The 15,662-nt window shown below is 45.6% G+C and overlaps 1 protein-coding gene across 1 annotated transcript in view; it reads left to right on the top strand.

Moving 5' to 3' along the window:
• TRPT1 (tRNA phosphotransferase 1) overlaps nt 1–15,662 on the top strand; it is a 250,619-nt gene that overhangs the window by 228,883 nt on the left and 6,074 nt on the right. The gene's annotated exons all lie outside the window — the stretch shown is intronic.

The following is a 15,662-nucleotide window of genomic DNA, read 5'->3' on the forward strand; positions in this document are numbered from 1 at the left end:
GCTTGAGTCCTGTTACAATAAAGTGGCCAAATTTGCAATCAGCGCCAAATACTCATCCTATCACTGCACTTCCTTAAATTCGGCAAACTGGCTTGAACTCCTCCTTCATTTAACATACCTATAGTTAACCATAACACACAAAATTATTTATAACCTATTAGACTGCCCAGCCCTATCTTGCATCCTAACTCACTGCCACCAGAATAGATCACTCAGATCAAAACACCAACTCCTCCTTCAAGTTGACAAACCAAAACTCTCAGCAGGTCACATGCTTTATACCTTCTCTATTGCCATGTTATGGAATGCACCCCCATTAGCTATTAGGAGTATCAGTAATACCTTCTCCTTCAAAACATCTTCGAAACAGCACCTCTCCACTCTCTGGCATTGTAGTTGTACTAACTTCCATCTTCTTAAAACTTGACTCCTCTAACACTTCTCACCGATTTCCCTATTCTAAATTACTTCAACTTATTCCTCCCACTCAAATCTTATTCTCCTCTTATACCTCCCACTTACTGCATTATTCTCTCCCCACTACTAATTTAAATATACTATTAGAGATTTATTCTATTCCTCCCTACTATTACTCACATTCTACAATTAATGCATCTACTGCTGAAACTTCACTAACCTTCCATTAACCAACCTGTAATTATACCTCATTCTGTTCTCTCAATACCATATATACTTTGGAGAAATCTTGCTGAACTTCCTGTGCCATGTTTCAATTCCTTCCATCACTACATTTTTACAATGCACTTTACTATGTTTATACTGCTTATTATAACTATGCCTTTTTTAAGAACTGCTTACAGTATTTTACATTACCTCGCTGCATCAGCTATGTTTACACAATGTATTATATTGCATTTTATCCTGCTTGTTTAAAACGATGTCTTTTGTTAATGGCAATTGTTTCCAAATATCTCTGTACCATATATTATATTAATTGCCTTTTGTGGAGCTTTTCTCCCTGAGCCTCCACTGAAAACGGGTTATTTCTGGCCCACTGGACTTTCCAGGTAAACAAATGCCAATAAATATGTAATTTACCCGTAATGGGTAATATGAAATATAAAGTAATGGAAGAGAGTAAGTGTAATAAAGGCAACAACAAAGAGACTGCATAACATTGTTTTTTCGGAATATAAAAAATGAAATGTTGTAGAAGAGATTTAAAGATGAATATAGATGGGAAAAATTTGAAAATTAAAGAAATGTGAAACTGAAAAATGGGATAAGATGCTATTTGCAGCAGTACGCGTTCTGCGAAAAGAAGATGTGATGGATTACTATATAACAAGAATATAGAAGATGAAGATGCTTTGGTTGAACTGATAGGATGGTTATGGAAGAAAGGATGAGGAGAATAGAAAAAGGGATGAAAAAAGGAATGTCTGAGATTTGTTTAAATGTTAGGCTGAAGAGATGAAAGTGTAAGTATTAGTGAAAACTAAAAGTATAAATGTTGTAAATAATACAGAAGTGTAAGTAATGGTAAATGTGAATGTAAATATTTTGCATGGGCAAAGAAAGCAACCCCTACTCTTTTAGTAAGTGTCATGGGATCTTTTACATCCACCTGAGCTACCAACAGGTGTGCTTTCAGTCATTTTCAAAAATCAAGCAATTTGCCATATCTGATACTTTTTAAGGTGACGCTTTCCAAGTGACATGGACTGTTTTACTACATGCATTCCCAACTGCAGCTAGAGAGTAAGTTGGCCTTTGTAGTTAAGAGCCATCCTGACTTCTTAAGATTGTAGCTCAAGTGTCTTATAAATAGCTTGTTTCTAAGTGGAGGGCAGTATTTAGCATTTAGCAATTTGGAAATTAAATTTCCATACAAAAAAGGTATCTATGGCTTCAACAGACAACTGTTTAGTTTTTCATATGGTGACATAATGATATTCCGTGTTATAGGCTGGGTAGATTTACCTTACCATCTTTCTGCAGTTTGCAATTGCAGTCCTTGCTACCAGGACCATTAAAATGATACTTTGTACAAGGCTTTCATTTGGTTCAGTGCCTTACTAATTTGCATTCTGTCATTTGTTGAAAGAAACGGTTTCATCCAGTACTGATGATATATTTCTGATGGTTACTAAAAACAGAATTAAACAACTCCTGGTACAAAACTCCAAAGGAGTTAATAACCCACAGTTGCTAAAGCAAGATCCACATATGATGAGCTGGTTAAAATTCCCAGTGTTCTGTAACTTGCTCCATCAGGTGAATAATAAAATGAGCTTTCAGCTAGGTGTGTTGTTAAAGAGAGCTTCTTCTGCTGGTCCTCCTCACAATTGTAATGGAAGTAAAAAAGCTAGTAAAAGCTAGAAGACAATTCTCAGAAGCCAGGTCTTTTTCTTCTTTGTGTTTATTGGTCATCCAATCAGATAAGTGCTGTCTGAGTTACGTCTGGCTAAGAGCCATTTTATAATATGTTTCTGGAGGGGGTATTTCTGCTCCGGCCATCCCTGCGGTATATCATTCTCTGGGGAGTGTCCAGGGGGATTGAAGGAGTGAAACCAAAGCCATGTCTCTGGGGTATCTTTAACAAAGCCAGTTTTGTTTGAGCCAAAAAAAGACTGGAGTTAATAAATGCTTTTTGTACCAGTAATGATTAAGTAATGTCTGTTAAGTGAGGTAGTCGAAAGGTTTCTCAGGTACCGAGTTTCATCTAACTCGCTTTTGCTTACACTTCATCAGATATGCCTTGGGGGTACTCTTCCATTATAATGTTTAGAACTGGGTCCCTGAACTTAAAGACTGCTGAGGAGGCTGGCTTTCATAAATGCCATGGGGTGACATATCTTTAGGATTTTATATACTCTATACAGCATGAGATGTGTGGAAAAGATACCTGAGAATGTCCATGTATATAAGTGTTTATTAGACAGTAAGCTGACCATTTTAGTTAAGGGTCATCCTGACTTCTTAGACTGTAACTCAAGTGTCTTATAAATAGCTTGTTTCTAAGTGGAGGGCAATATTTAATATTTAACAATTTGAAAATTAAATTGCCATGCAAAAAAGGTGGCTCTGGCTTCAACAGACAGCTATTTAGCTTTCATATGGTGACACAGTGATGTTGCATGTGTGCATGGGTAAATTAACCTTGACGTCTTTCTGCAAAAGAAGCTCTCTTCAACAACACACCTAGCTGAAAAAAAGTGTCTCTAGCATCAACAGACAAGTATGAGCAGAAGAAACTTTGCTCATATGTACAAATGTGTAAATAATCTTATATAGTAAATTGAAAAACAGAGGCAGTATCACCCATTCTTAACTGTAAGTGAAAAAGAATATTTTATGGGAAGAGGGAAAGATGATGCTGAAAAAGGAAAGTCTGGGAAAAATTATAGTAGTAGAAAAGTATTTAGAGAGATTATATGATGGTACTATAATAAAAGGAGGGAATCAGTGAACGGTTAGATTTGCATTAGATAAAGGAATCAGAGAGAGAGTCTTAATCAGCCTAAGACAATAGATTATTAAAGTCCTGAGGAAAGTACAGCTGTGTAAGAACTTACCATAACAGTAGATGTCTTACTCATCACTATTGCAGTATTCCTGACATATGAGTTGTCACCGCTGATGTCCAACTGAGGTGCCAAATCTTTACCTTCTCTAGGTCATAAGTCTGACACGTGGCCTCAGCTCATATGCACTGGGGTATAAAGACAGACGTCCAAGCATGCCTCTTTGGACTGTGTCCAAGTCGGTGGCCTAAAGACTTCTGAGAGAGGAAATTGGTCAGATAGGAGGGGTGTAGCTCAAATTGGTAAGAAAACTACCCTGTTCCCATGTAAGAAAGCAAAGGCTAGAGCAAGGAGAAGAAACAACAGAAGATGAAAGTGAGATAGAGAACAGTGGGCGATCTGAAATACTGCAAAAGTGATCAGTAGGATATCTAATATTATGGTAAGTTCTTACACATCTGTACTATGTCCTGACTGAAATCACTGTTGCAGTATTCCTGATGCATGTGTGATTCCCAGAGCTGAAGGAGGAAGAAAGAGAGGTTGGCTGTGGAGAAGAGAAGTTGTCCAGCAGTCCAGACAGGACTGACCTATTAAAGGCTGCCCTGGACCTGGAGAAGGCATCAGTTTTGTAGAGTTTGGTAAAAGTGTGTACAGAGGACCAAGTGGCTGCCTCCAAGATGGACCTGGAGTCTGTTCCATTATGCAGAGTGACGGCCCTAGTGGAATGTGCTTTGGAGTAGGAAGGTTGGCTCTTACCATAGTGTAAGTAACAAAAAGAGATAGCCTTTGAAATCCAGGCTGCTGTAGGTTGTTTGGAAACTGGCTGTCCCAGCTTAGGTGACATAAAAGATACAAACAGCTGGTTAGTCTTTCTGAAGGGTTTAATTTTTGTCCCGGTAAAATCTGAGTTCCCTGAGAATGTTTAGAGAATGTAATATTCTTTTCCTCCTGTTTTGGGGACTGGTAAAAAAGGTGGGAAGATGAATTGCCTGATTAAGAGACAGTTCATTGACTGCCTTATGCATGAAAGATGGGTTAGCCCTGACAGTCACCCTGTCTTTGTGAATAATAACTAAGGGGGAAAAGGTCATGAGAACTTGTACCTCAAACACCATTCTAGCAAATGTGAAAGCCAAGAGGAGGATGGTTTCCCAGGTATAGAATTTTAGAGAAGTGGAAAAAGTTGTTTCAGAGGGGAGGCAGAGTAAGCTTTTCTACCACAAAATTAAGTTCCTATGGGGGAGGGGTGGGTATCCTTGGGGGAGGTTAGATGCAGAACTCCCTTAAGGAAAAGCTGGACATCTGGCCTAGCCATAAGTGGAGAGCTAAGAGGGAGGGAGGTGTTGATAGACAAGCATGCTTTTGTGGAAGAGTGGGCTAAGCCTGATTGAAGAAGTTCACAAAGGTATTGCAGTGCCATAGGGACCTGTGCTAAGAGTGGATCTTGACTGTATTTGCAGCACTAGAAGGAAAATATTTTCTATTTTGCTGTGTAAGATTTTATAGTAGTAGGTCCCCAAGCCTCTTTTTGGACTTACACAGCATCTTCAGAGAAGCGGTGTCTTTGAGGGATTAATATTCTATCATCCATAGGGTCAGACTGAGGAATGGAAGATTCAGGTGGAGCAGCAGTCCTTCTTGCTGAGTTATCAGGTCTGGCTGTAGCAGAATTCTCCTGTAATTTCCCTTTACCAGGTGAAATAGCCAGGATAACTAATGTTACCTTTACAAAAATGGAGTCAGTAAGAGGAGATCTGAAGTAGTTAACTTCATTTGATCAGCAACCTGTGGGTATCGGATCCGTCCAAGCTAAAAGATCTGAGCTCTTAGCTCCTCCCCCTTACCCATAATGCCCTGCCACCTCCCTCCAGTCCTCCGATCTCGTTTGCCACGGCTTCTGATAGCTTCTAGCAACGAGCTCTTGGCGTTGGGTGTGAGTTTAAAGAACCTTTAAAACTTTTTTCTAAGTTTTTTTTGTGTGTTGAGTGAGTGTAGTAGGCCCTTAGTTTCTGTCTATATACCTCTTTCTTTTTTCTTGTGGTAATATAGTGTTTAAATTTAAATTTTTTCCCTCCCCTTTACTGTGTGTGTGTGGTAGTGCGATGGCTGAATGGCCTAAGGCCATTTTTTCAAAATGCACTGAGTGTGGCCATAAGCTGTCCCCAGTGGATGGCCACACTCAGTGCGTTCTCTAACTAGGGGTAGCCCACTTGTCTTCTGGCTGCCAAGTGTGTGCAGCCTTCAACCCCTGGGCTTTGAGGGATAGGAGGAAGAAGTTAATCTTGGCAGGGCTTTTTCCCATGGATTCTTTTCCTCCTCTCCCTCTAAGGCACCAGCCATGGCCGCGGCTGTCCTGCCTTCAGTTCCCTCTCCCCTGACTGGGACTCAACCTCCCTCTGTGTCTCAGGGAGAGGGGGACTCTTCTTCTAGAGAGAAGAGGCACAAGGATAAGGAGTGGCATAGAAGCCATAAGAGGCGGGCAGAGACTCATCCCTCTGCTCCGCCAGCTAAAGTAGTTAGCCCTCCCAGGAGGGTCTCCGGGTCTCCACCCTCTCGGCTCCGTTCCCCCCGCTTTTCCCTGGAGCCGGAGGAAGAGTACCGGTCTCTCTCTAGGTCTTCGAGCCGGCCTTCCCGGCCTGCTTCGGCGACATCTTCGAGGTCCACCAGAAGCACGCTGATTTGGACCAGATGGTGCATCAATTCTTGCAGGCCTAGATGCAGATGGGGGTGCTCCTGCCTCCCCCCATCCGGAGGGGGAGCTCGGCCCCTTTCTTTGCCCCAATTGCTCCTTATCTGATTCGCTATCGGGTTTCGGAGTCTTTGGATCCGAGCCATCTCGGACCCGGGGAGTCGTCGGCGCCGACAGTGGTGGCTACTTCGACGCCGACAGTACCCTCGAGTGTGTTGGATTTGAGCTCTCAGGGCCGAGAGCCGAGCTTTCGGATCTGCAGGGGTGAGTGTATCTTTGGCTCCGTTTCGGTCGGAGCTCACTCCCCTTTCGGGTCCGATCGCATCGGTTCCGACACCGGTCCTTGCGTCGGAGCCGAGGGGGCTGCTCTCAGAGCCAGGGGAGAGTGGTTCGCCCTTGGCTTTCGACGTAGTGGAGTGGGTTCTTTCGAGAAGTTCCAGGTCCCAGGTCCGGGCTACGGATCCACCCGTCACTCTCGCGCATTTGGGCCTATCTTCCATCATCCGGCCCCAGGGACAGCCTGCATCGGCGCTCCAGTTGGTTCCCGTAGGGGAACAGGACCCCGTTGGTGAGCCCTCCCGGACAGTCCCTCCGAGGAGGTGCCTCACAAACAAAAGTGCAAAAGGAGGCACATGGACTCCCCTGAGTCCCTCACGGAGGACACAGACTTAGAGGAAGGGGAAGGTTCCCCAAGGTCATCCCCTGAAGACGTCTCCTTCGGAGATATTATGGAAATGCTATGTATCAGAGGGTCTGCCCAAAAACCTTCGTCCGATGAGTCTGTGTTTCTGGAGGCGTTTGACGCAGGCCTGTCTACCTCTTGGGTGTCCCTCCAGGCTGATCCCCTGGTAGACTTGATTACTACCAGAGCTTGGAAGGAGTCGGACACCGTGGAGCCAATCCCTAAAAGACCAGACAAAATGCTCAGTCCCCCTTCTGACAGACAGGCATGGAATAAAGGGTCCCCAGTAGATGCCATGGTGATGGCGGCTGCCACTAAGAAGGAACTAGCACAGGAATGTTCCTCGATCCAGCCTCCTGATAAGGAATCTCGGACGATGGACCGTATTGGAAAGCAGATGTTTGCTTCAGCTACCTTTTCCATAAGGGCGCTGAATTACCTGGCACACGTCATCAGGCTCCAGCGGGACTTGATAAAGGAATACACTGGAGCTCCCCCAGAGTCCATGGCGGCCGAGGACAAACGGGCCTTCTCGGCTCGCATGGCCACTCTAAAGTCAATTTCTAACACTTCCATGTGGCTCCTCTCCCATGTCACGGAGGGAGTGGCTAGAGCTAGCAGAGCAGGGGTTGCCTTACAGTGCCACGCCTGGCTTCGCCTTTGTGACTTTGCGGAACCCTTCAAGGCGTCCTTCGTGAACACTCCCTTTGATGGTTCTAAGCTATTCAGAAAACCGTCCGCGACACACTGCTCCAGAACGAGAAAGATGGGAAGATGCTGTCTGCCATCGGGATCCGCTTCTCTAATCCTCAAAGGTCCTTCTCAAGGAACCAGAGAGGACAGAAGAAGATGTGGTTCCGGAAGTCCCAGCAGTCCCATCTCGCTCCGGACCCCTCGTCCTTCAGAGGCAGAGGAGGACAAGGTGGATGCCGGCCCAGAGGTAGAGGGGGGGCGAAGAATTTCAGGTCCAGAGAGCCTTTCTCAGACCGACCCGCGCAACAGCCCTGAGGGCTTGCCCAGCTGTCCCTCTCTGGAGGCAGTCGGGGGACATTTTTCAGAGCACCTACAAAGTTGGGAGTCCATTACTACAGATCGTTGGGTGCTCCGAATAATATCCAGAGGTTACACTATTCCCTTTCTGCATCTTCCCCCTCTAATGAAGTGCCTTCCCGATGTCCCACCCGATCAAAGGGAGGCGGCGGCTTCAGAAATTTCGAAGTTGCTAGAAAAATGGGCCATCCAGCACGTCCCCCCCAGAGCAGTCCGGATTAGGCAATTACTCCAGGTTCTTTTTGGTGCCAAAAAAGATGGGAAACTTAAGGCCAGTTCTGGACCTGTCATCTCTAAACCTGTTCATTGCCAAAGAGAAATTCCGGATGGTCACTCTGCAATCTATTCTCCCACTCTTACAGGAGAATGACTGGATGTGCACCATAGACCTCAAGGATGCGTACTACCATATTCTCACGGACAGACGGTCCAGGAGGTTTCTCTGCTTTCGGCTAGGAGCCAGTCATTTTCAGTTCAGGGTTCTTCCGTTCGGCCTCACCACAGCCCCCAGGGTGTTCACCAAGGTCATGGCAGTTGTAGCAGCCCACCTGAGACTTCAGGGAATTCAGGTCTTTCCATACCTGGATGATTGGCTCCTCACCACCCCCACCATACATCTGCTTTGCTCCACCAGGGATTACTTCCTAGCCATAGCCCAGCATCTAGGCATTACTATAAATCTTCAGAAGTTGTCTCTTCATCCTGTGCAAGTTCTGGATTTTATAGGGGCCAGGATAAATACGCGCCAAGCCAAAGCTTTTCTAACCATGGACAGGTTGCGCAACTTGTCACTACACATAATGGCACTCCTGCAGTCTCCAGCCCCCTGCAGCAGTTTGGTCCTGAGAGCCCTGGGCTCATGGCGGCAGCCAGCTACCTTTAGCAAGATTGCATATTAGAGTTCTTCAATGGACTCTTCAGGTTCAGTGGTCCCTCCTACTCCATCCATTGGAGTCGCCAATTCCCCTGAGCAGGGTTGCAGGAACTCCCTTCTTTGGTGGCTCCATTCCCGAGAGCTGCAGGAGGGGAGACCATTTGTGATGCCTCAGCCCCAAGCCACGTTGACCAAGGAGCTAGTGCTTCTACAGTCAAGGTTCAAATGGCAGCTATTTCCCATTTCCACATTGGAGATATCCTTGGCCCCTTAGTGTCCACTAAGATATGCAAAACCTTTTTGAAGGGCACCTTTCTGTTGAAACCTCCTGTCAAGAATGCGGTTCCACCTTGGGACTTAACCTTGGTTCTTCAGGCCTTGACTGGCCCACCCTTTGAACCTGTGGCTTCGGTTGAGTTAAAATTTTTATCTTGGAAAACGGCCTTCCTGATTGCAATTACTTCAGCCAGGAGAGTATCTGAGCTTCAAGCCCTTTGCATGAAACCCCCGTATCTGGTCTTCCATAAGGACAGAGTGTCTCTCAGGACTAACCCTTCTTTCTTGCCCAAGGTAGCCTCTGAATCCAATATCAACAATCCATTAATTTGCCTGTGTTTTTCCCCAACTTTCAGAACAAAGGAGAATACAGATTGCACTTATTGGATGTACACAGACAATTGCGTTTCTACTTGCACAGGACGGCTACTACTAGGAAATCAGATCAACTGTTTGTTTCTTTCGCTAAACCATCTATGGGTAAGCCTATTACGAAAGTTACCTTGGCCAGGTGGATATACCAATGCATCAGGCATGCTTATTTAGCCTCTGGCCAGCCTGAACCCTTGGGGGTCCATGCCCATTCTATCAGGTCTATGGCTACTTCTGCAGCATTTTGGTCGAGAGTACCTCTAGACGACATCTGCTCAGCAGCTACTTGGTCCTCTTTTCATACCTTCTTTTCTCATTATAAGTTGGATCTGATATCCAGGAGTAGGGCATCATTTGGCTCTGCAGTGCTCTAGAATATGCTTCCTTGAGGTCCGCCCAAGGATTTAGGTAGCTGGGGACTCTGTCCCACAGGTTGCTGATCAAATGAAGTTAACTACTTCAGATAAAGAAGTTATGTACTCACCATAACGTTCCATCTGAGTAGATAACTTCATTTGTCTGCAACCACCCCCCCCCCTCCTTCCCCCTAACCTGTTTTATGTTTATTCCATTATGCAGGGTTTCACCTGGTTCTGCATTAGGTTAGTGTTCCTCTTTCGAGGGTCGTAGTCTGTTTCATGTTTGGCAAACTCGATCTGAGGACTGGAGGGAGGTGGCAGGGCATTATGGGTAAGGGGGAGGAGCTGAGAGCTCGGATCTTTTAGCTTGGAAAGCTGCCGGCTCGGATCCGAGGACGGATCCGATACCCACAGGTTGCAGACAAATGAAGTTACCTACTCAGATGGAACGTTATGGTGAGTACATAACTTCTTTTTTGGGTGTTTCATTTTGTGCCTTTTGAATAATTTTTGGAAGAAGAGGCAGAGTAGGGAAGGCATAGAGGAACCTCCCTGTCCACTGAAAAGAGAAGGCATCTGTCCTCCAGGCTGTGGGACAAGGGTCCCTGGTGCTCAACTTGGGGAGCTGATGGTTGTTTGTACCACACTAAGTGTGATGTTGTGGAAGCCCTGTCTGTTCACTCATGGATGTTCTTTAGGGGAGCAACTTAAGCAGCAGCCTGCTAGCACATTGTCCTGAGAGGGGATGTATGTGGCTTGGACTGTGATGTTCTTTTGTGTTGCCAAATTCTATGCCTCCTGTGCTAACCTGCATAGTTGGTAAGACTTGGTGCCACCCTGTTTATTTATGCACCACATGACTTGAGTGCTGTCTTTGTATACATGGAGTGGTCCTGATTTCCAAAGGAGGGTGAAAATCTGCAGAGCTTGCAGAAGAGCCCTCATTTCTTTCATGTTGATGTGTTCTTTCAGGAACTGGGAGTTGCCATTTCCCCTGCTCTCAGTGTGATCCTGTCCATGCCCCTCACGCCTCATCCAAGGAATTTGTGTGAACCTGTTGAGGACAAAGAGGTGTGAAAAGGCAAAAGGGCAATCCTAGGTTGAGGATGACCTGTCCCTTCCTCCAGATAAGCTCCTTCTTGAGACAAGGGAGGAGAGGAGTCAGGGTGTCAATGGGACCACACAGATTTCAGGTACCATTGGATTTTCCTCATGTTGAGTCTGGCTAGGGGGAGCATAGGAATGGTGGCTGCCATGAATCCCAGTCCGTAGCATCTCCCTTACAGAGCAATGGGTTGCAGAGGAGAGGCATTGAAAGTAACTAGACAAAACTGAGAACATTCTCCTGGGGGAGAAAGGCACGCATTTTCTTTGTGTGTGGTCTGCATCCCAAAAACACTAGGTCCCATGTAGGAACTATGTATGATTTTTAGTAGTTTATAGTAAAACCCAGACCTGTCAGAAGATGGAAGATAAATTGAAGATGCAGAAGAAGAACTTCTGAAGAAAGAGTCTGGATCAGAAGGTTATCCAGATATGGGAAAATTTGAATTAATTGAATATGACAGAAAGATACCACTGGTGCTATGCACTCTGTGAACACTGTTGGGGCTGTGGAGAGATCAGAAGGCAGAGCAGTAAACTGAAAATGCAAGGAGCCAGAAAAAACCTGAGGAATCTCCTGCAAGAGGAGCGAATGGAAATGTGCAGGTAGGCGTCTTTCAGATCCAGTGTCACTAAGAAAGCCTGTGGGAGGATGAAAGGAAGAAGTGTCTGAAGAGAGAACATTTTGAAAGATTGTACTTTCAGGTAAGTGTTCAGGATGGACAAGTCTAGGATGGGTCTCCACTGCCCTTTTCTTGGGCTAGAAAAATCCTGGAATAAAACTCTTTTCCCGTGAATTATTTTAGGACTCGCTTAATGGCACCCTGATTCAAGAGGTCTTGAATTATGGGAGTCAGAAGGGATATTTGGTTTTGAGAACGTAGTGGCAAGCCTCTCAGAAGGGGAATGTTTTCCCAAGACATGGCATAGACATCCCTGATGATGGAAAAGATCCACTTCTCTGTGGTAATAGCTTCCCACATTGCCAGAAAGCATGACAACCTTTGAGAAAGAGGGGTTATGGGGCTGAGAACAGGGGAAGGAATGTTGCCGGGGTAGTCACAAGATATGATTTTGTCCTCTTCATTCCATTTCATGATAGGGTCTTGGATCTGAACATTGGATTCCTCTCGGCCACATATTCCAGACATAGATCCAACTTTCAAGCGCTTCCCTCATGCCCACAATGCAGCACACCCTGCCAGGCACCCCAGATTTTGTTTGCCACGTTCAGAAGCCAGAAGGAAGATCCAGTCTCTCGAGTGATCATATTCTTTTATAGCTTTTTGTTATTAGTTTGTGTGTTCCTCCCTCATTATTTGTTAGTCAGTGTGTGTTAGTTTGTAGTTTTGTAGTTAGAAGTAATAAGGTTTGTATTTTATAGAGATTTCTTCCTTTTTTGCTGTATGTTTCTTCTCCTGATATTTCTGGTAGCCTTTTACAGTTGGTGACTACGTGTGTGTATGTGTGCTTATTTTGCAGTGCACTCTGCCCTGTAGTCTTCCTGTATTTATGTTGTTGTGTCTTTCAGCTTTTCCCAGTTAGGGGTCACCACAGCAGAACTCCAGTCCGCTAATGATTGGCAGTAGATTTTTATGTGCCGAGTTGCCAGCCGTGACGCACAACCTTCAACGAAGGTATGCCCATTCACACATGTCTCCAGACAGAAGACGCTCTAGCTGAGAATCGAATGGGGCAACGTCTTACTGTCAGGCGACAGTGCAAAAATAAAACTGTTGTGTGTGTGATAATTCAAACAGTTGTTACCGTTTTACATCAGGGTTTTGTGTTTTCCTTTTTGGCGGGCTCTGGCCAATGTTGTTGCTTTGACCGTTATGTCTGACAAGCCATCTCCTTCTTTCAAGAGATCCACTTCTTGAGGACACAAGATTCCCCAATGAAGATGCCCACAAGTAGTGTGTTTATCGTTTAGGCACTGATCATCTCAAAGCCTCATGTGACATATGTTCTTTTAATCTGCATACACTGGTGAATAGGTGCAATACGCTGATCTTGAGGAGTTTTCTCCCTTCCTCAGCTTTTGAGGCTCAGTCCTCCTGCATGGCTTCATCTCCCCCTTCCTAGGAGCCTAAGAAGAGGGCTCTCTCTCTGCATCCGCGAGAGACCCCTTGCAGCCTAAGACTAAATTAAAGAAAACGTCTGATCCTTGTTCTTTGGATCTGAAGAAGTCTTCTGCCTTATCAGATCCACAGACCTCCTTAGATCCAACTGAGGTAGTCACCATATCTCCTCCTGTCTCTTCAGCTCTGGTGTTGTATACTAGGGCTATGGATCTGAGAGCTCAAACCAGGTCCCCATGTCGGCTAGGACAGTCCCTGTCACCTAAGCCTAGACATTCCAGATCCCCCCTCATCAGCTTATTTTAAGTCCTCTAGAAGTTGGTCTTTGGCAGACATGGACAGGATGATGAGCAAGTTCCTCAATACCTAGATTCAGATGGGGTAGTGTCAGGACCATCCCATATCAGTTCTGTGAGCCTCCCGGCTCATACCATCAGAACTCCTTATCCGATCTGTCCCTCGGTTTGGATTGCAGGGCTCAGGACTCCCAAGAGATTTGGTGCCAGGGAAACCACATAACTCAACTCCGATGGTGCCCCTGATTAGCCTTGTTCCCATTTCTTCAGAGTAGAGCAGGTCTCAAGCCAAGCCGGGGCCGGGGAAAATGGGTCAGCTCCATCTTTGTTGGAGCTATCCCTTCCCCTAAATGCTTCAGCCATTGACAGATCGGTTCCGATTCCTTCTGAAGGCCATGGATTTGGAGTGAGTTCTGACCATCTTTCATTAGTTCCTTCAGCTTTGAGGGAGGCAGTCCAGACTTCTCCAGGCATGTTGGTTTTCCAAGTAGTGAAAAGGGTGTTCTCCTTTAGTGGAGAACTGTCCTCTCATTTCCTGCAGCCTACCCCGTACCCCCTTTGGGTCATGGTCTTGAGGCTCCTCATTTTCTCCCAAGTCTTACTGCCCCAAGCAGTCTCCGAGGTCTTCTGGCCCAGGAAGGATCCCCTTCTTCTGAAACTTTCACTGAATACCCCACAGAGGAAGTCCCCCAGAAGAAGACATGCAGAAGGAGGCATATTGACTCCCCATTGAAGTCATTAACTAAGACACTGACTTCGATAAGGGAGAAGGATCACCTCGATCCCCATCTGATGATGTCTCCTTCAGAGACATTCTAGTGATCCTGAAGCAGAAAGGTGGGTGGATTTTCCAACCTCCTACTTCTGAGGAGTCAGTGTTCTTGAAGGCTTTCGGGGTGGGCCCATCAACATCCTGAGTAAACCCCCCCCCGCAGATGACCTTGTTGATTTGGTATCCTGCCGGGTTTGGAAGGAACTGGATACCATCGAGCATATCCCTAAGTGCCCAGACAAATTTCTGCTCCCACTGGCTGACAGGAAACATTGGAGTAAGGGTCCTGTAGTTGATACCATCGTGGTGGTGGCAGCCACTAAGAAAGAACTGGCAGAGGAATCTGCCAATGTTCATCCACCTAACAACAAGTCTAGAGCACTGGACAGGTTAAGAAAGCATCTTTACTTGTCAGCCAACATTGCTGTGAGGTCACTGAACTATCTGACTCACTTTACACAGCTTCAGAGAGATCTGATCAAGGAGCTTTCAGATTCTCACTCTGAGTCTATGCATGCAGAGGACTTTAAGAAACTTTCTCCCAAGCTGGCCACTGCGTCATCTATTAATAATTCCTTGATGAAGCTAATCTCCTATACGGTGGAGGGTTCCTCTCAAACTGCTGGTTCAGGACTATCCCTAAGAAGATACACCTGGATGAGACTATGTGACGTCATGGAACACTTTAAGGCATCATTTGTTAATGCCACTTTTGATTGCTCATCTCTGTTTGGACTGTCTGTTAAAAATACTCTTTACCTGCAGCAAAAAGGATGGGAAGATCCTTTCTGCTGCAGGAATCAAATTTTCTACGCCACACAAGTCCTTTTCAAGGAACCATCGTGGGAGTAAGAAAATGTGGCTCAATAAATCACAAGGCCCTTTCCAGGACCCGTGCGGGATACCTTTTCCAGAGGCAGAGGAGGATGGTATAATGGTATATGTCACCCAAGAGGCAGAGGGATCCACAAAATCAGGGCTTTAGGGACACATTCTCTGACAAGTCCTGTCAGCGCTCCTAAAGCACTGCCTGACATCCATCTCTGGAGGCATTCAAGGGTCGACTTGCTTTGCACTCAGAAGCCTGGACATACTTGACACAAAATCCTGGGTAATAAGTGTAATATCTTGAGGCTACTTCATTACCTTTTTCCCTACTCTCCTCAGACACCAGTAGGAAACTCCCCATTGTGAGAGGGAACAGGTAGCACGCAAAGTTCAAAAATTGCTGAAAAAGAGTCATTCAAGAGATCCCAACCTAACAAAGAGGATTCTGAACTTACTCCTACTTCTTTTTGGTGCCAAAAGAGACAGGTGATCTAAGGCTCATACTGGACCTCAGCTAGTTGAATCTTTATGTAAAGAAGTGTTATGGTTATGGTTCAGTCCATTCTTCCCCTACTGCGCAGGGACAATTGGATGTGCTCAGAAGATCCGAAGGATGCATACTATCACATCAAAATAGACAGACGGTCCAGGACATACCTGCGCTTTCAGCTGGGAGCCAATCATTTTCAGTTCAGAGTGCTATCCTTTCAGCTCAGCACAGCCCTCCATGTGCTCACCAAATGTATGTCAGCTGTAGCAGCTCATGTGAGACTCAAAGGATTCCAGGT

The sequence above is a fragment of the Protopterus annectens genome, chromosome 6.part1, assembly GCF_019279795.1.
Source record: "Protopterus annectens isolate FY-2018-M chromosome 6.part1, PAN1.0, whole genome shotgun sequence".
NCBI lineage: Eukaryota > Metazoa > Chordata > Ceratodontiformes > Protopteridae > Protopterus > Protopterus annectens.